This window comes from Rutidosis leptorrhynchoides, chromosome 2 (assembly GCF_046630445.1).
Source record: "Rutidosis leptorrhynchoides isolate AG116_Rl617_1_P2 chromosome 2, CSIRO_AGI_Rlap_v1, whole genome shotgun sequence".
Taxonomy (NCBI): Eukaryota; Viridiplantae; Streptophyta; class Magnoliopsida; order Asterales; family Asteraceae; genus Rutidosis; species Rutidosis leptorrhynchoides.
In genome coordinates this window covers 324,487,913-324,508,480 of record NC_092334.1, presented here as the reverse complement: position 1 = coordinate 324,508,480, position 20,568 = coordinate 324,487,913, and positions in this window count along the sequence as shown.

Here is a 20,568-nt window from a genome sequence, read left to right as displayed (position 1 = left end):
TTCAAAACACACTCAATTTACAATTCATTTTATAGTTTCAAGTCTTTTAGTTAGTAGCAGCTAGCTTAGATTTTATTTTTCGGAGTATATCCCAGCGTGTCCCTGCGATCTCGGGCAGATTTCTTCGGCCTTTTTTTAGGTTTTTATCCGTAACGCTTGTCTTTTGTATTAAACATGTATTCTTACCTTTTATGTTTAATAATGCTTTCCAATATTACCATGTTAGCTTAATTAAACTATATGTTGCCATGATAGAAGTTTGGGTTAGCGTAGTTATGTTAAATTAGTACGATTACTGTTATTATGCTGAACTTGTGAGTCTGATAGATTTGTATGCTAGCATCTTAAGGATTAACCTACCTAGGTTGTGATCAGGACTTGTCCACCTATATGAACTTAGCTACTTCATAGGATTAAGACCACTAGTTATACTGTGCCTGAAGATTCTATGAACTCGGTATGGTCGGAGTTCCCGAGAGGCATCTAATGCTCTTTTAGGACACGAAACTTAGGAATTGAGACATGAGTGACCTAGTATGCTTATTAACTGTTCCAAGGAGACCTCTTAGGAGCTGTTAGATCTAGTTAGTGCCTTAACTGTATGATCCAACCCTATTGTATGTTCTTGTTTGATTGTTGCCCTAGGATTAAGTCATATCAACTGTTTAGGTATCTGCTAGGTTTCTATCTGCTTTACTTTCAGTCTATCAACTGTAATGCTGTATAATGTTTGATTTGTTTTGATCTCATTAGTATGATGAAATGGTTGTTAGTTTTCATTAAAGGTTTTGTCAACTTAACCCGACGGACTCCTTCCGTTTGTGATCAGTGTTCAATCAACACGACACGTTGTTATTCAGTTAACTAAACTGATAACGAGGGTTAGGATTAGAACTCAACTCACTAATAAACCTAGTGTTTTACTAAGGATAACCTCCGAGGTATAGTTACCTTGCAATTATGCAACCAAGTGACATACTTTTCACTACTCAACGAGAACTCTGAGAGTCTAGAGATAAGTAGGCATGTGTAATTGGCTCATCCAACCAGATCTACACCATTCCAAACATAGCTTTAACATCAACATAATTACCTTTCCCTAGCCCAAACTAATATCTTGGTCAACATTTCCCTGATCTGCATACTCCGAATATCCTTCCACTTTATTTACTTTTCCGCAATTAGGACTTTTAGCTTAAACAAAATACTATCTTTACCCAGTTAATTTAAATAAAAGACAATTATCCACTTGATCTTCAATTCATTAAACCATTCAAAAACACGACCCTAGGTTAACTTACACCTTCTACACCCTAGAAAGTAAAAGTAAATTTAGGCCCCGCACAATATAAATAAAACAAAACCACTATATGCTACCTTGATCAGCTGAATCTGACGTCCTGCGACCTAACGACACCGCAAAAATAAAACCCTCTTTTTCTGCCATATCAGTGACCTGTGTAAAGAAGCTAAAGTTATGTAACCTCCCCTCATGCTTGCAAAGATAGTTTCTACCCTCTTAGAAGACGGTTTCTCTAATTTTGCTATTATAATAAATAACAAGCCACTTGAATAATATAACAAAAACCTCAGAAGCAACCTTGAACTCAAAATAAAAGAAAGGTTTACTTGAGGAAAAGCAAAGTCTAAGTGTGGGATATTTGATATCGGCTACAAAGTCGCATTTTTACCTCGATATTAAGGCCCAAAAATAATAAATTTCCAAAATTTATCGCCAAAATAATCACTTTGTTAGTTCATTTGGTAGATTTAGTAATTACAAAGGCGATGCAAAAAGAATCAAGTAAAACGGAGCTAAATCGAAGAATCTAGAGCGAAGACAGTGAAAGACAAGTTACGACCCCGTAAACCAAGTTACAATCCCAGGAACGAGCAAAACGATCCAAGCAAATGGCATCGCCAAACATCACAAACAGTCTGCCAATAAACGGCCTGGCTAAATGGCTTGCCTGGCCAAACGGACTGGCCATACGACCTGCCAGCCATATCCCAGTAAAAATCTTGCCTGCCGTCCTGCCTTCCGTCCTGCCTGACGTCCTGCCTGCCGTCCTGCCTGCCGTCCTGCCTGCCATCCTGCCTGTTGTCCTACATGCCGTCCTACTTGCCAGAGATACCCCCTATGCATCCTACCTGTCGTCCCACTTGCCAAGGGTTTTCAGCCCATTTATTTACAACTTTGCCATCAAGCTTTCCAATAAATAGGCGGCACATCCCACCATTACAACATACACCTTCTTCACTTCTCTCTCTAAAAACATCTCTCTATTGTCACTCTCTAGTGATCAGTAGGAGATTAGTTCTCTCTCTACTTTCTCTCTCTAGATTCTAGAGAGAGAAAAGTACAGAGATTAGAAAAAAAATTATCTCTCTATTGTCACTCTCTAGTGATCAATAGAAGATTAGTATGTAGTCACTACTGGAAGCTATCAAGCATTGTAATGCTATGGATATTATAGAAAAATACAAGTGATATTTTGCTGACATTATTCGCTAATATCTATCATTTCTTTTATTAATTTATTATAATATTTTTATTCAATGTTTGTGATTTATTAATATTAGAAATGCTTGTTGCCATGATGTGTGAGTAATTGCTTGATTGTTTTCCATGATTTAATAATGTTAATTAGGGATGATTATCGTTTCGTACTCGCTTTCTGTCTATATATTAAACCTCATTATTATCGTCCTTCCACCAATAAACGTGATTAAAACCTTTTATAAAGTCGATAATTATAAGGTAATTAATTATCTTTGTTTATACATTGGTCAAGGTATGAACCCATCAGAAATACTATAAAGTACATGAGGAATTTCTGTAGGACCAGATCAAGACATTGGTCAAGAGTATAAGACTCGAGGAAATACTGTGGAAACAGGAGAGTACAGTGTTGATGTACTATAGGACCACTTGAGCATGGTCAATGTTAGAAACTATGAAACCACTATAACTGTAGTACATGGTGGATAACTAAGGGATTTATTGGGTAGATTTAAGTTAGGGCTGGTTTAAATCATAAATGGGAATTTAACGCACTACAATACAAACTAAGCTTATAAATCTTTAAGGATGACTGAGAACTATAAGAAGTTCTAATTTGTCTACAAACCCTTAGATTTTACCAAACCATTGACAGAAAGGAATTCGAAACACAATCATAACCACTCACTTGGGTGATACACTAAGGTGTTAACAAAGGTTGGATATTATATATATATATATATATATATATATATATATATATATATATATATATATATATATATATATATATATATATATATATATATATGACTATGCTACTTTATTCATGCACCCAAGGTACGCATTGCATTCAAGATGGGCCGCTTATATCTGTAAATCGGATAAAGCGTAGGGAGTTGAGCATAGTCCATCCGATTAGAACCACGATAGCCTAGTTCATCGTGACATGCTAATCGAGAAATCAATTAGTATAGAATCTAGTGTTTTACCAAGGTATTTCTATCCAATGTGTGTCTCGCAATCATCCCGACACTACATTATCTTAAATCATGGTGAACCACGTCTTCTCTATCTTTAGCTATTGCATGCTAGCTAGCTTATTTTAATTATATTGCTTTAATATTTTAAATACAATTATAAATCAAATCAACCCAAACTATAGCCCTTACAAAATTTGATATTCCGGATAAAAGTGGTGTCTAGAATAAACTGGTTGGACTTGGTTGTTGGATTTTCTGAACAGTCGCCAATTTATTGGGACCAAAAGGATCCTGCCTCTCCACACAAAGTGTACCTGGCCACTAGTCTTGAATACAAAATTGTGTACAAACCCATCTTAATCACTAAATTATTTTAATAAGCTCCACTTCAAATTCAATTGCTCAAGGAATGACCTTAGGGCATATTTGCCCTTGCTAACCCATATGAAGGAATAATAGATTTAGGCCCAGCAAAATATAATTTTAAAACTTTGTTAATAAGTTCGTATCGACACCTTGCGACCTAACGACACCGCATAGATACCCCGTCTGATTCGAGCCTATTAGTGTGTTAGCCAGCTTTAGAAGAACTATCTTATGATTTAAGCTCTTAATTTTAAGACACTAGTCCTCAGCAGAAATTACAACTTCACCTTCCCTAAAAGCATTTCCTAGGAAGTGGAGGAAGTTTATCACACATCTTAAGCATTTGTTTCAAAGATTGACATCTAAGTTGTAATTCAACATTTTCTCTTTCAAGATTATCAACTAGATGATTCAAATCTATCTTTTCAGGCTTCATTTCATTTGGCTCTACCTTAGGTTCAACTTTTGGTTCTACCTTAGGTTCTATCGTTTCATCAAAGGCCTTGTGACCTAGTGATTTTGACTTAGCAAGTTTCAACTTCTTTTCCACATTATCTAATTTGGTTGCAAAGTTAAGTCATTTAGTTCATGTGCTAGGTCTTCACCGATTTGAACTTTTAAAACAGGACATGCATTTAAGGTCGGTAGAGATGCTTTTGCTTCAATAGCAGGTATCACACTAGAACTAGGATTGTCAAAAACTTCATTTTCTAGCACCAATATGTATTTCTCTAGCATGAGTGTGGGAATGTAAACCAATCTATGTGAAGGCACATAATCAGCATTTTGCATATTCTGTTCATATTCAACTAGCTCTTATAAGAAACTAGGATGTGTTTTACCCATGTTAGCATTAATATTTTCATACATCAAGTTGATTTCATAATATTTCTTAGATGAACGATTAGCAATAACATTATCAAAATCAGCATCAGATAAATGAACAAAGTGATATGGTAAACCAGCTTGAAATTAATCAGAATGATATAAGCCTAAAATCTTTTTGGAAATATCATCCAACATCTTGGGATCTTCAAATCCAACCCCCCACTTATCACCATGAATTGTTTTAGGTCTATTCATAAAGATTGTTTGCTTTGAAAGCTCCATATTAATGATAGCTTTTGATTGCTCTGTGCGATAGAGTTTTTCCTTATATCGTGCAAGTTGAGTTTTCATTTGAAGAGAATCTTTAGTGAATATTGAAATTTCAGATTTCTTTTTAATTATGGTTTCTTCCAATTAAACAATTTTCTTGTTTAACTTGGAAATTATGGGTTCATGTAGTTTTTTAGGTCGGAAAGATCTTTTTATAAGAATTGAAGTTTCTCCACAAGACATTCGGATTTCAAACGATAATCCGTTCTTTCAATTTTAATCGGAAGAATTGACTTTTTAAGTTCTTCCAACTCAGTGTCCATGTAGCTGAGTTGGGTTCTCAAACGATTCACTTCCGATTGTGAATTGGATGATGAAGAGATTTAGTCTCATTTTGTTTGATTTTATCCTTTAAAACTTTTTTTCTTATTTTAAACCTTTTACCTCTTTTGACATTGAGACTAAATTCTTCATCATGTCATTTTGCATTTTCACAAAATCAGTTGGGATTTTAGTAAAGTGTACCTCATCATCATCAGATGTTGAGTCAGAGTTCTCCATTGTTTCCTTAGCTTTGATAAGTTTGGTCACCTTGCAAACATTTGTATGTTCCACCTCAGATTTTGAATCATCCGTCCAATTGAATCAAGCATCATCAACCGGTTTCAGCTCTCCCATAGTCTCCATAACCTTTGCCATCAACATTTTCTTCTTATAGTAAGTTGCATCCTTCTTCTTAGGCATTTTTCATTCACGGGAGAAATGGCCATCTTTGCCACAAATATAGCAGATTGAATCATCCTTCTTGGAATCATCAGCATGTTGATATTTTAAGGAATTAGGTTTCTTGTAGTATGAGGAAGAAGATGAATTCTTGTGTTGGTTGCTTGATTTGCCATTAAACTAGTACTTGTTCAAAGCTTTGGTGAACATAGCAGACATCTTGACTAGTTTGAGGTGAGAATCATCAACATCCAAAAGGTTAAGCCCTTCTGAATCAGTTGATTCTTCAACAAGCACTTTCTTTGATAAGCTTTTGGAAGTGGTGTAAGATTTAAGCTTCTTCTTAGCAATGAGGGAAAGTGGATCACCCGGAGAAGACTCTTTCCTTTCTTCTTGAAGTTTAGACAAGGCTGGCTGATAATGCATATGGACTCCAACTAGCTCATGAATATTCAGCTTATCAATCTCTTTGGTATATCGAATGATAGTTCCAGAAGGAAGCTAATCAGAATTGAGCTTTTTGAGAAATTTCATGTTGATCTCAGCATTCACTTTAGTAATCTCGCACCTTTTCAACTCATTTAGAACACCATTGAAACGTCGGTAGGTATCCTTGAGAAGTTCTTCAGGTTCCTGTTTGAAATCTTCACAAAGTCTTAGAGCCTTATTCAGCTTAATGACATCAGACATGTCATAACCTTCTTGTGGTCTTTTGATCTCATCCCATATGTCTTTAGCAGTGGTGTTTCTATCAACATTCGCAAACAACTCATACGAGATTGCTTGCATGATGACATTTTTGGCCTCAATATCACCCTGAGCTCTCTCACGTTTCTCTCCATAAAATTCATAGACTAGAATTGGCATACCAGTTTCTGGATGAATTCAGTAACAGGTTCTTCTTTCAAAGAAGCCCATATGTACTTTTCCTTCTCACCCTTGTAGTTTATGTACTGAGTGATACGATTGAGTCGCTTGTTATACTTGCCATCAAACAATACAGAAGGTCTGGAATCTGATCCAATAATCAATGTATCTTGAGTAGACATATTGACAAAATCTGAGGTAGATTCGGTAATGATTCGGTAGATCACAAGATCCAAGATTCAGATACAAAATCTAACAAAATGTCAGATTCAATTTCGGTACTGTAGCATATTCGGGTTCGGTAGCTGGTTCAGTACTGTAGCAGATTCGATATATCAGATCCTGTAACCGATTCTGATAAAATGTAACAAATATTTCACAAAGATTCGGTAAGTACAGAATCTGAAGCCTTAGAACACTTTAACCCCAAAATATACCAAGTATATCTGAGATTCGGTTTCGGTATCTGATTCGGTAACCAGATTTTGTTAATAGTCACTAACAGATGAATTTAATCCAATGCTTAACACTTTGAATCAAATTTGGTAACCTTTCTGCACAAGGAAGCAAGTTGGTAACAGATGAAATATCAATTAAACCGAATGTGTAAAACCAAATGTCAAGTGTAGTAGTTGACAAACCGAATCTAAGTGTGAAACTTAGATATTTGATCGAAACACTGCTAGAACCACTTGAATTAGCTGCGTCTTATCAAACCAAATGTGACTGAATCACAAACACACAACAATCAGCAACACCGTAACTGAATTTCTGAGATGAAGCAGATTCGGTGTGACAGTTGAAATACCGAATGAAGATCAAAACACCAGAAAAAATTGATGATTTGATGAAATCAAACCGTTAGATAGTTGCCTAATCACCTCACGTACTTAACTGAATCCACTGATCTTCAATTGAACACAGAAACAAGCTTGAATTAATCAAAACAGAGAGTTTCAGCCACGAACTCTAAAATTTATCTTGAATCTCCATAATTAATGTTGTAAAGCTATAATGATGATCGAAAAACTTTCTAATGTATATAATAAAACTTTGCTGAGCTTTTCACACAAATCTGAATGTCAGATTATCAGATTCGATGAAACCAAATCTGATTCAATCTAACTGAATGAGTTCAGATCTTGTAATCTTCAATCTCTGGATTGATATAGTGATGTAGTATCACTCCCTGGAAGCTCTGATACCAAATGATAGGTCAGATCATGTTGAGAATCGAAGATACAAGAGATAGATTGAGATTTGGGTGAATAGTAAACAGATTCGGTATTATAGAGTTTTGGTAAATTTGCATTCCATGGCTTTTTAAACTAGTTTACAATGCAATGGCTATCTAATTAGAACTACTAAGGTTCCTTATATAGCCCTCTTCTAAGGAACCATCATTTAAGCTTGTTTCACAATAACACTATACACCTTTGGGGTCCTAACAGCCCCACCTGAATTTAACGGGAAAAAAAGGTTTTACACACAAAAAAATTCTTTACCAGAAAAAATTTTTTTTTTAGTGTTTACCCCTGCTGACTTTGAAAATTTTATTAACTATTTGCACTCGCCCCATCTGTATCCGGGATCAAGTTCCGCTACTGTAGAGGAGTAGGCTTGCAAAAACATGGATCATGAACACTTCTAAAACGAACAAGCTACCGAAATATTACAATATAAATCTGTGTAATTGACTTCAAAGAACGACAGAATAGAACTGAAGATGAAACTTTAGTTGTGATCTTCTATTGCTTTTGGTTTAGAGAGCCATTGTAGCCAGTCCATGATGTTATGCGAGGTGTATATAAAATAGCTTATATTTTACTAGGAAAAACTATTAAATACGATACATTTTTACACAAGTTATTTATTTATTTATCGAGTGGATATACTTAAACCTTGCTACAACACTTATAGGCAGTGTACATAATCGTACAGTAGTGTAGTTTTTAGTAAGTCCGGTTCGTTCCACAGGGAAATTTTTAAACAAAGCTCAACGCTATATTAGTTTACTTTTATAAAAATACAAATATATATATAAGTAATATTATTATTATAAAGGGGGGTTTTTACCGTTTAATGACCGGTTTGTCGATTTTAAGACTTTAGTCGCAGTTAAAACCTAATGTAAAATATTAAATAAATAAAAGACTTAATTTAAAGCGTAAAGTAAATAACGATAATGAAATTGCGAATAATAAAAGTGCGATAAAATTGCGATAATTAAAAAGTACGATAATTAAAAGTGCGATTAAATAACAATAAATAAAAGTGCGATAATTAGAAGTGCAATTAAATATAAAATGAAGGAAATTAAATATGAAATAAAAGAATTATGCTTATTTAAACTTCCGTAATCATGATGTTTGACGTGTTGATTTTAGTTTTATGCCCATGGGTTAATTGTCCTTTGTCCTGGATTATTTAATCTGTCCGTCTGGTTTTTGTCCATAACAGTCCATCAGTCATAAATATAAAGTGCGAGTGTCCTCGTCAAATTATTATTATACCCGAAGTTAAATATTCCAACTAATTGGGGATTCGAATTGTAACAAGGTTTTAATACTTTGTTTAATGAATACACCAGGTTATCGACTGCGTGTAATCCAAGGTTTTACTACTTTGTTAACAATTACACCAATTACCCTTGAATGTAATTTCACCCCTATTTTAATTATTCTAGTGGCTATTAATCCATTCCCGTGTCCGGTTAAATGAACGATTATTCGTACATATAAATACCCCGCCCATCGTGTCCGATCGAGTGTATATGGTAATTTATAGGGACGCCCAATTGTAAATCTTTATATTAACATTAACAAACTTTCATTTAGTTAAACAAATATAAAGCCCATTAATAGCCCATAGTCTAATTTCCACAAGTGTCGTTCTTTTGTCCAAACCCCAATTATGGTACAAAGCCCAATTACCCAATTTTAGTAATTAGCCCAACATCATGATTACTTCGGATTAAATAAGCATAATAATAACTTAGCTACGAGACATTAATGTAAAAAGGTTGAACATAACTTACAATGATTAAAAATAGCATAGCGTTACACGGACAGAATTTCGACTTACACCCTTACAATATTCGCTAACATACCCTTATTATTAGAATTATAATTAAAATTAAAATTAAAATATAAATTATATATATATATATATCGTATATATGAGAGAAGAGAGAAATAGAATATGAAAAATGATCAGAATTCGGTTTGCTTTATAGCCAGAGTTGATTTTTGGGGCTCCGCGACTCGCGGTGAAAACCTCTTCAAACTCCGCGAGTCGCGGAGAATGTATTTACAGCTCAAACCCTTGGAGTCTTTCTCTGCCGACGGTTTATAATATATATATATAATATATATATATATATATAATTAATATAATTAATTATATATTATATTATATTTATATACATAGTTAACTTGTAATTTTTAGTCCGTTGCGTCGAGCGTTAAGAGTTGACTCTGGTCCCGGTTCCGGATTTTCGAACGTCCTTGCGTACAATTTAATATCTTGTACTTTGCGTTTTGAATCTTGTACTCTTGTAATTTCGAGACGTTTCTTATCAATAATTGGAACCTTTTTGATTGTCTTTTGTTCTTTTGAGCTTTTTGGTCGTTTGCGTCTTTAATTCGTCGAATCTATCTTTTGTCTTCACCTTTTATTATTTAAACGAATATCACTTGTAAATAGAACAATTGCAACTAAAAGCTTGTCTTTCTTGAGGAATAATGCTATGAAATATATGTTCGTTTTTAGCATTATCAAATATTCCCACACTTGAGCGTTGCTTGTCCTCAAGCAATATTGTCTTGAAATACTAGAATCACTTCTTTATTCTTCACACTTTGTACATCAGTGATTTCTATACGGCGATATAAACAATGGTAGTAACGATATGGTTTACAGTCCCACATGACTATTAAAATTTAGATCCATTAAGGAAATTGGATCTTTATGAAAACATTTGATCTTTTGAAAATTAAATCTAGTTTTTACCCTAGATAAGTTTTCCGGGATAACCCTTTACCGGTGTTTGCAAAATATTTTTGTGGGTTTGGTGGGTTTCAGATTTGAAAATTTTAGCTCAAAACTTGCGGTTTTGTGTCACCCACTTGCTAACCTTGTATTTGGAAAGCAACACGTCCAGTTTACTTGTCCCGTATATTACCTTTCGGCAAACTACCGTCCGGTTGTAAAGGAAAGCGTTGAACAAGCAACTGTTAAGGCAATGTCCCGTGACATGCTTTTGATTATGGTCTATAACGTGTCGGACGCAATTACTATCCTTGGTAGGAGCAATAGTAAAGCTCACCCTTATAATTTTTCGGTCTGGCACAAGGTCCTGTCTTTGACCACTATGCAACCACCGTTCTTACGGCTGACACCCGTTTTAGTTCAGGTGACCTAATGAATTCCAGGTGAATTCCTAGGATTTTACGTTCAATGGTAATGAATGCATTGAAAATAGGGTTTTCAGAAAACAAATCGGTTTGTAATTTTGATCAAAATATTTTCTCGTTCAAGCTCGAGTTTAGATATCATTGAATTCCATGAGTTTGAATTCTCAATCTTTAAGGTCAATCTCTAGGATTGAGTAATATCAGTCTTAAAAGCTGATTTTTAATCTTTAAGGAGATTATCCTTTCTGGGGATCTGATTCATTAGTCTTATCCAGCTAATTTGCATGGTGCCCCCCACATTGTACGAGATAAATCCTTCTCATGGTTAGGATAAATCTGACCACTTGGCGACCCTGTTTAATGCTGAGGTCCGTGGATTTCCTGCTGATTTTAGTGATGACTTTTCTAGATTTTTCGTCAACCTACAGCTGGTCTGGACGACAACTTCATGACCTAAATCAAGAAGCGCGTGTCTTTTTCGGAAGACTTTACTTCCTTTTAATGATGGAATTGATTCATCGTGTAGATCCATCTCTTATTTTCTTTCATCGGGTAAAACAGTTTAGTTTAGTCCAAAGCAAAAGTATTTTCGGTTATTTGTTACAGATATATGTGACATATGTTAAGATAACTTGGTAAATTTTCCCACACTTGGCTTTTATTTTCCTTTTTATCGTCCTCTATTCCATTTTAAATGAATTTTAACATTTTAGTTTGTTTCTCAATTTATGTCCTTTCCGAGGTAACAATATTTCGGTGTTAAAACCTAGTTTTATCGTTCATAAATATGTATAAACATGATTTTGAGTTCATTTAATTGAAAATTTTGAAAAATTTTACTAGAATTGGGTAGCCAGTATATAAGACTAGGGCTGTTCTTTTTTTATCAGAGAGCACTAGATTCTAATACAACTACTGCTTTACTAGTATTTTTAATGGTAACCAAATGTATAAAGTAAAAATTTTTAAAATCCGAAAGAATTTAACCTCTTCCCACACTTAAGATCTTGCAATGCCCTCATTTGCAAGAAATCAGGAATAATTTAAATTATTGAGGGTGATTTGTGTGAAAATGATTAAATTTTTACCAAAGTTTCCAAATATATTGGCGTTTGTTTGCTGAATGATAAATGGTGCACATCATTTGTTCATTCCGTCTTGTTGTTATTTCACATATATTTTGCATCTTGTCGTCAAAATTAGTTGCTTTTGCTGAACTTAATGCCAGTCTTTGAAAATGCATTGTTTTACCCTGTTGTGTACATAAGATAAACTGCAAACATATATACATATTTTTGAAGTTTGGTATATTACCCCACATTCAAAAAAAATTATTAAAATCTAAGAATAAAAGTTAGATAATTATAAAAATGATTACAATATTAACAAAAATATTAAATGTATCAATAATTAAAATCTATGACCCTCGGTACCTCAACAACCTTAGAATGAAGAGTATGCAATCCCCGTTGATATTTTGGATAATCTATCCAAAGTCTGTCAAATCTCAGGTTCGGGTGCAACTCTTCCAAGTGCATATCGGAAAAGGTCATGACTGGATGAGGTATATCCTGCTTGTAGTAGTTATCCACCTCCTGTTGTTCCAAATTCTCAGCAGGAGCATTGCGGGCTTGGGATGAAGATTCACCCCTTTCATTCGTTTTTCTTGAGTAATTCTTAGATAGCATCCTTCTCAACATGATTTTAGCAAAAAATTTGGTGATTAACGGTTAAAAATTGGGATTTTTGCGGTGTTTTTGGGTGGTTTTTCGTGGGTTTTTCGCAGCTATTTTTCTGTTTTGGGGTTGTGTGGTGCACTGATCGTTCAGCTCTTTTTATTTTTTTTTCTGATTTTCGGTCCCTCCGCGAGTCGCGGCAAAATACACTTCAAACTCCGCGACTCGCGGAGTTTGTTTTTTTTTTTTTTTTTTTTTTATAATCATTAACTTTTGAAAACAATTAAGAAATTAATTTTAAAATTTTGTTTCCCTTGTTATTTAGGACGAGGTCGTTTCGGATCGATGTCCTAGTCCGTCCTTCGACAAAATTTTAAAATTTGTCTTTTTGTAGCGATTGTTTTAAAAGCTAAGATTTTTGGGTTTTTTCAATGTTTTTGGCATACTCTAATTCAATAAGATTAAAAATAATGATAATAAAAGTTCTCGTCCCTCCCTCGGGTAAAGCAATTTCGGTTCAAAGACCTAGTCTTCAACTTACGACGAATTTTAAAAATCATATTCTTAACTTAATGAGATAAAGTAAATTTTTGTTTTTAAATTCACACAACTTAAATATAAAATTCAAAATTATTATTAAAAATTCACACCAAACTTAGAATTTAAAATGCATAAAATTAAGAATTTATATTTTAAAAATTTACACCAAACTTAATTTAAAAATTCATAAATTCATATCAAACTTATATTAATTTTTCAAATATTTTCAATTTTAAATATATTGTTTTTACAAAATTTACAATATTAATTTAAGATTTAAATATTAATTTTAAAAACATGGTAAAAATAAAATTAAAAATCTTTTTGGCTTTTTATCCCACTTTAATCAATCAAATATTATCAAAAATATGCGCCCCTCTTTTCGGTAAAGTAATTTCGGTTCCAAGACCTAATTTAACTCATGACGAATTTTTGAAATATTTTGGGTTGATTGATTAAAGATATTTATACCTTAAGAATAAACGTTAAATTTCGCAGTGATGTAATAAATTTTTTTTTTTAATGATATCAATAATTTCGGTCGCCAAACCTAATTTTATTTAATACCAATTTAATACTTTTTAGCGAACAAATTAGCGTTTATTATCAAAAGGTTAAAAAAAAAAAATAAAAAAATAAAAACTGTACAGACATACCTGTGAAATAGATTTCTTAGTTATATGATCTATCCCATTCATAAGATAGTCGGTTTAATTGGTTTTCCATGGCTACATAGGCGTAACCTCGAGCATTCAGTGTCTTTTCTTCTAAACATATGAACGGTCCGTCTCTGCATAAAGTAACAAATTCGGTATTTGAATAGGTTTGATTATTTGAACATTTACCTCCATGTGACCATTTTCCGCATTTGTGACATCTTTCTAGGTGTCGTGCTCTTCTTTTCGCTGCGGATTTTGATTTTCCTTTACCAAATTGTAACTTATTATCTTCGCATCTGGATTCTTTTCTAACTCCGTCCATTCTTTCTCTGATTACTGATACTATTTCACTCGGGAGTATGTCATTATTACGTTTAGTGATCAAAGCGTGTAGCATTAGACCATGGTTTAGTTCACAGGCAGTCTTCATTTTGTAAAAACCTAAAAAAATAAAAATTCAGAATGGGGGGAGAAGACTAGTTCTTTAGGGTCTGCTAGGGAAAGACCATTCGGGTTCCATTTTCGAGATTTACATGAAAACAGACAATCTAACTCTAACAGAAATATATATTATCCTTTAAAGACTTGATTCTCCCCACACTTAGTTAGCTGTGGTGTCGAAATTGTGATTAACTTCGTTGTCGACTTCCATCGGACCATGTATGTAATGTTTAACTCTGTGACCATTAACTTTAAATTCAATCCCATTTGAATTTATCAATTCTATCGTTCCGTATGGGAAAACTCTTTTGACTATGAATGGTCCAGACCATCTTGATTTCAATTTTCCAGGAAATAGCTTGAATCGTGAATTGAAAAGAAGAACTTTGTCTCCTTCTTTAAATTCTTTTGAACTTCTGATTCTTTTATCATGCCATTTCTTCGTTCTTTCTTTATAGATTAACGAATTTTCGTATGCTTCATGTCTTAATTCTTCTAATTCATTTAGTTGACTTAATCGTAGACGTCCGGCTTCATGTAAATCAAGATTACATGTCTTCAAAGCCCAAAATGCTTTGTGTTCAATTTCTACTGGAAGATGACATGCTTTTCCATAAACAAGTCTAAAAGGTGTGGTTCCAATTGGAGTTTTGTAGGCTGTTCTAAAAGCCCAGAGTGCATCCTCCAATTTAATGGACCATTCCTTCGGATTTGATCCTACGGTTTTCTCTAGAATTCTCTTTAATGCTCGGTTCGTATTTTCAACTTGTCCACTTGTTTGTGGATGATAAGCGGTTGAGATTTTATGAGTTACTCCATAACGTTTGAGAACTTTCTCAAGTTGATTATTACAGAAATGAGTACCCCGATCACTTATTAAAGCTTTCGGTGTTCCAAACCTTGCAAAAAGACGTTTTAAAAAGTTGACTACAACTCGTGCATCGTTAGTTGGGAGAGCTTGTGCTTCCGCCCATTTAGATACATAATCAATGGCTACGAGTATATATAGATTATTATTAGATTTTGGAAATGGACCCATAAAGTCAATACCCCAAATGTCAAATACTTCACATACTTGGATGACATTTTGTGGCATTTCATCACGTTGACTTATTTTTCCGGCCCTTTGACATGCATCACAGGATTTGCAAAGAAGGTGTGCGTCTTTGTAAATTGTAGGCCAATAGAATCCAGCTTCATAAACTTTTCTTGCTGTTAGTTGAGGCCCATAATGCCCTCCTGTTGGTCCTGTGTGACAATGGTTTAAAATTTTACTAGCTTCATCTCCAAATACACATCGGCGTATTATTCCATCGGGACAACTTTTAAACAGATGTGGATCTTTCCAGAAATAGTGTTTTATATCACTGAAGAATTTCTTTCGTCTTTGGTACGATAATCCTTTTTCAAGGAATCCACAAACTAAGTAGTTTGCATAGTCTGCAAACCATGGGATTTCTTTATAATCTATCTTCAATAGATATTCATCAGGAAAGTTGTCTTGTATGGCCGATTCATTTAGAACTTCTAACTCAGGATTTTCAAGACGAGAAAGATGATCAGCGGCGAGATTTTCTGCTCCTCTTTTATCTCGGATTTCAATATCAAACTCTTGTAAGAGTAAGATCCAACGGATTAATCTTGGTTTAGCATCTTGTTTTGAAAATAGGTATCTAAGAGCAGAATGGTCGGTATAGACCACCGTTTTTGCTAGAACGAGATATGATCGAAATTTGTCAAAAGCAAAGACAATAGCAAGGAGTTCTTTTTCAGTAGTTGTATAGTTCGTTTGTGCTCCTTGTAATGTCTTACTAGCATAATATATAGGTTGAAATCGTTTTTCAATCCTTTGTCCTAAAACGGCTCCCATTGAAAAATCACTTGCATCGCACATTAGTTCAAATGGTAGATTCCAATTTGGTGTTATCATGATCGGTGCATTAGTGAGTTTCTCTTTAAGAATATTAAAAGATTTGATACACTCATCTGAAAAGATGAATGGAGCATCCTTTTCTAGGAGTTTATTCATAGGAGTGGCAATTTTAGAAAAATCTTTTATGAAACGTCGGTAAAAACCGGCATGCCCTAGAAAACTCCTAACTCCTCTAACATTGGTTGGATGTGGAAGTTTAGCAATTACATCTACTTTAGCTCTATCCACTTCAATTCCTTCTTTTGAAATTTTATGTCCAAGAACGATGCCTTCTTTAACCATGAAATGGCATTTCTCCCAATTAAGTACTAGATTTGATTTTTCGCATCTAATTAACATTCGTTCCAGATTAACTAGACATGATTTAAATGTATCACCGAAGACTGAAAAGTCATCCATGAATACTTCCATGCATTCTTCTATCATGTCGTGAAAAATCGCCATCATACACCTTTGAAAGGTTGCAGGGGCGTTGCAAAGTCCAAATGGCATGCGTTTGTAAGCAAAAGTACCATAAGGGCACGTGAATGTGGTTTTCTCTTGGTCCTCGGGTGCTATTGGAATTTGAAAATATCCGGAAAATCCATCTAGAAAACAATAGTAACTATTTCCGGCTAATCTTTCCAACATTTGATCTATGAAAGGTAAGGGAAAGTGATCTTTTCTGGTGGCGTCATTTAATTTTCTATAATCAATACATACACGCCATCCTGTTACAGTCCTAGTAGGAATAAGCTCATTTTTCTCATTTGTAATGACAGTCATGCCACCCTTCTTAGGTACGCATTGAACTGGGCTTACCCATGGACTATCAGAAATTAGATATATCAAACCTGCATCTAGCAGTTTAATAATCTCTTTCTTAACTACATCTTGCATATTAGGATTTAGTCTTCGTTGGCGTTGCACATACGTTTTATGACCTTCTTCCATAAGGATTTTATGTGTGCAATACGAAGGACTTATTCCTTTAATATCATGAATCTTCCATGCAATGGCTGGTTTATGAGCTTTCAACACAGAAATGAGTTGTGATTTCTCATTTTCAGTAAGAGAAGACGATATTATTACAGGTAATTCAGATTCACCATGTAAATAAGCGTATTCCAAATGGTTTGGAAGTGGCTTTAACTCTAATTTCGGAGGTTCTTCTATCGATGATTTATATCGATATCTGTCTTCTTCTTTTAGCATTTGAATTTCTTCTGTTGTTGGTTCATATCCATTAGCTATAAGTGTAGCTAACATTTCAGCTTCATCAATTGGTTCATTACCTTCTCCTAAAGAACATTCTCCTGTTCCTTGTAATTCTGGAAATTCTTCTAATAATTCTGCATGTGCATCTATAGTTTGAATATAATAACATGTATCATCTGCAGATTGTGGTTGTTGCATTGCTCTATCAAATGAAAAGGTAACACTCTCATCCTCTATACTTAGGGTCAGTTTCTTACCGAACACGTCTATCATTGCTTTAGCCGTGTTTAAGAATGGTCTTCCTAATATGAGAGGAACTTGAGAATCTTCTTCCATGTCCAAAACAACAAAATCTACTGGAAATACTAAAGTACCAACTTTAACTAGCATGTTCTCCATTATCCCTCTAGGATATTTTATTGATCTATCGGCTAGTTGTATACTTATTCTTGTTGGTTTCAATTCTCCAAGGTCTAGTTTAGCGTATAGTGAATACGGCATTAAATTTATACTAGCACCTAAGTCTGCCAATGCTTCTATTGAACTAAGACTACCCAGAAAACATGGAATTGTGAAACTTCCTGGATCAGATAGTTTTTCTGGTATCTTATTCAACAGCACTGCTGAACAATTAGCATTCATAGTAACAGCCGAGAGTTCTTCCATTTTCTTTCTATTTGAGATTAGATCTTTCAAGAATTTAGCATATCTAGGCATTCCTGAAATCACATCAATGAAAGGAAGATTTACATTTATCTGTTTAAACATATCCAAGAATTTGGATTGCTCGGCTTCAAGTTTCTCTTTCTTCATTTTACTCGGGTAAGGAAGTGGTGGTTGATATGGTTTAACATAAGGTTTATCCTTAACTGTGTTATCTTCATTAACCTTTTCAACTACCGGTTCTTTTTTCTTATCTTGGTCAGGTTGTGGTTCTTGTGGAGTAGGAATAGTTTCATCAGAATTTACAGGTATTTCAGGTGGTTTAAGTGTAATACCACTTCTCGTGGTAATGGCTTTAGCTGTTTCATTCCGGGGGTTAGCATTTGTATCACTAGGTAGACTTCCCGGTTTTCTTTCACCTATTAACCTTGCTAGGTTACTTACTTCTTGTTCCAGATTTTGAATAGAAGCTTGTTGATTTCTAAATACTTGAGCATTTTGTTCATTGGTTTGTTTCTGAGATGTGAAAAACTGTGTTTGAGTTTCAACTAGCTTCGTCATCATATCTTCTAAATTCGGTTTTTTATCATCGGTTTGTTGTGGTGGTTTGTTTTGAAAATTCGGTCTTTGCTGGTTGTAAGTATTATTGGATACTTGTTGATTGCTAGGACCTTGTTGGTTGTTGTATGGAATATTTCGGTTATAATTCTGGTTTTGATTGTAAATCGGTCTTGGCGGTTGATAATTATTCTGATAATTATTTCCAGGCCTTTAGTTTATGTATGAAATATTCTCTCTTTGTTCCATTGTTAATTCAATACTGAGACAATCTTTTGTCAAATCTGGTCCTCCACACTGCTCACAACTAATTCGTATTGAGTGAATATCCTTAGTCATCTTTTCCATTCGTCTCTCCACAGCATCTATCTTTGCGGAAATGGAATCTAAGTCATGGCTAGAATCGGCTCTAGCTGCTTTGGATGATCTAATGATATCTTTTTCTTGGTGCCACTCATGTGAGTGGGAAGCAGTGTTATCAATAATTTTGTAAGCATCAGTTTCGGTTTTCTTCATAATAGAACCACCAGCTGCTATATCTATGTCTTTTCTTGTAGTGATGTCACATCCTTGGTAGAATATTTGTACTATTTGACAGGTGTCTAGACCATGTTGCGGACATCCTCTTAACAACTTTCCATATCTTGTCCACGCCTCATATAGAGTTTCATTTGGTTTCTGTGTGAACGTAACAATTTCTGCTTGAAGTCTTACGGCTTTAGATGAAGGAAAGAATTGTTTAAGAAATTTGTCAACTAAAACATCCCATGTATCAATCGCCCCTTCAGGTAACGATTCCAACCAATCTTTGGCTTCTCCCTTTAAAGTCCAGGGAAATAACATGAGATATATCTGTTCATCCTCTACTTCTCGTATTTTAAATAGTGTGCAGATCCTATTAAAGGTACGTAGATGTTCATTTGGATCTTCCTTCGGCGCACCACTAAATTGGCATTGATTAGTCACCATGTGTAGAATTTATCCTTTGATTTCATAATCTGGCGCATTAATGTCTGGATGAGTAATTGCGTGACCTTGGCCAGTGCGTTTAGCTCTCATTCGGTCTTCCATACTTAAAGGTTCCAGATTCTCCATAATTGAATTTGTTGAATCGGTATCACTGGATGATTCTGATTTAATGGTTCGTTCCTCAACAATCTCTGTTTGAATGATTGGTGGTTCCGGAGGAAAGTTTAATGGTTCAGGATCTATGAACCGTTCCTGAATATTCTCCGGATTCTCAATTGTGAGGTCGGGTTCAAAAAATGGATTATCGGAAATTTAAACTGAAGTACTTGGTCTACTGGATGACGATTCTAAAGAAAAATCAACGGCGGTTATATTTGCTAAATGTCTTGATCTAGTTACAGGTGGTGAACGTACAAAAGGTGGTGAACGTCTTGCTCGGTGCATTCACTGAATATCCTATTAGTTTTTAAAAGGAAAGAAAAATTATAATAAGTTATCCAATCAATAGACTTTTCTGATTTTGCCCACGTTTCGAATAGCCAAAAGATGCAGCAGAGGGGCAGGATTCGTTTGGTCTCAATATAATTGAGGACTGTTTGGCTCCAATAACCCGGTCCACGTACAAATCCAACTATTACTACGAACCAGAAAATTTTGATGTCTATTAATTTAACCACTTAAAATAAATTTTCGTAATTTTAAGAAAGTTTAGATAAGAAGTAGAATAAAAATCTATGTCCTAAAACTAGAATAGCGAGAAATAAGAAAGAAAAAGAGTTCGTCGAAAAAGGTCGAAAAAGAAAAAAAAATGGTTGAAAAATAAAAGGTGACGGAAAAATAAAAGAAACTTATAAAAACTTAAAAATACTTAACTAACCTAATCTTATTACTACAACTAACTTAAAATTATAATCGCAAATTGAAATTACTAATTGGAATGATAATTGATACATAGTAAAGGGTCTAAAAATATTAAA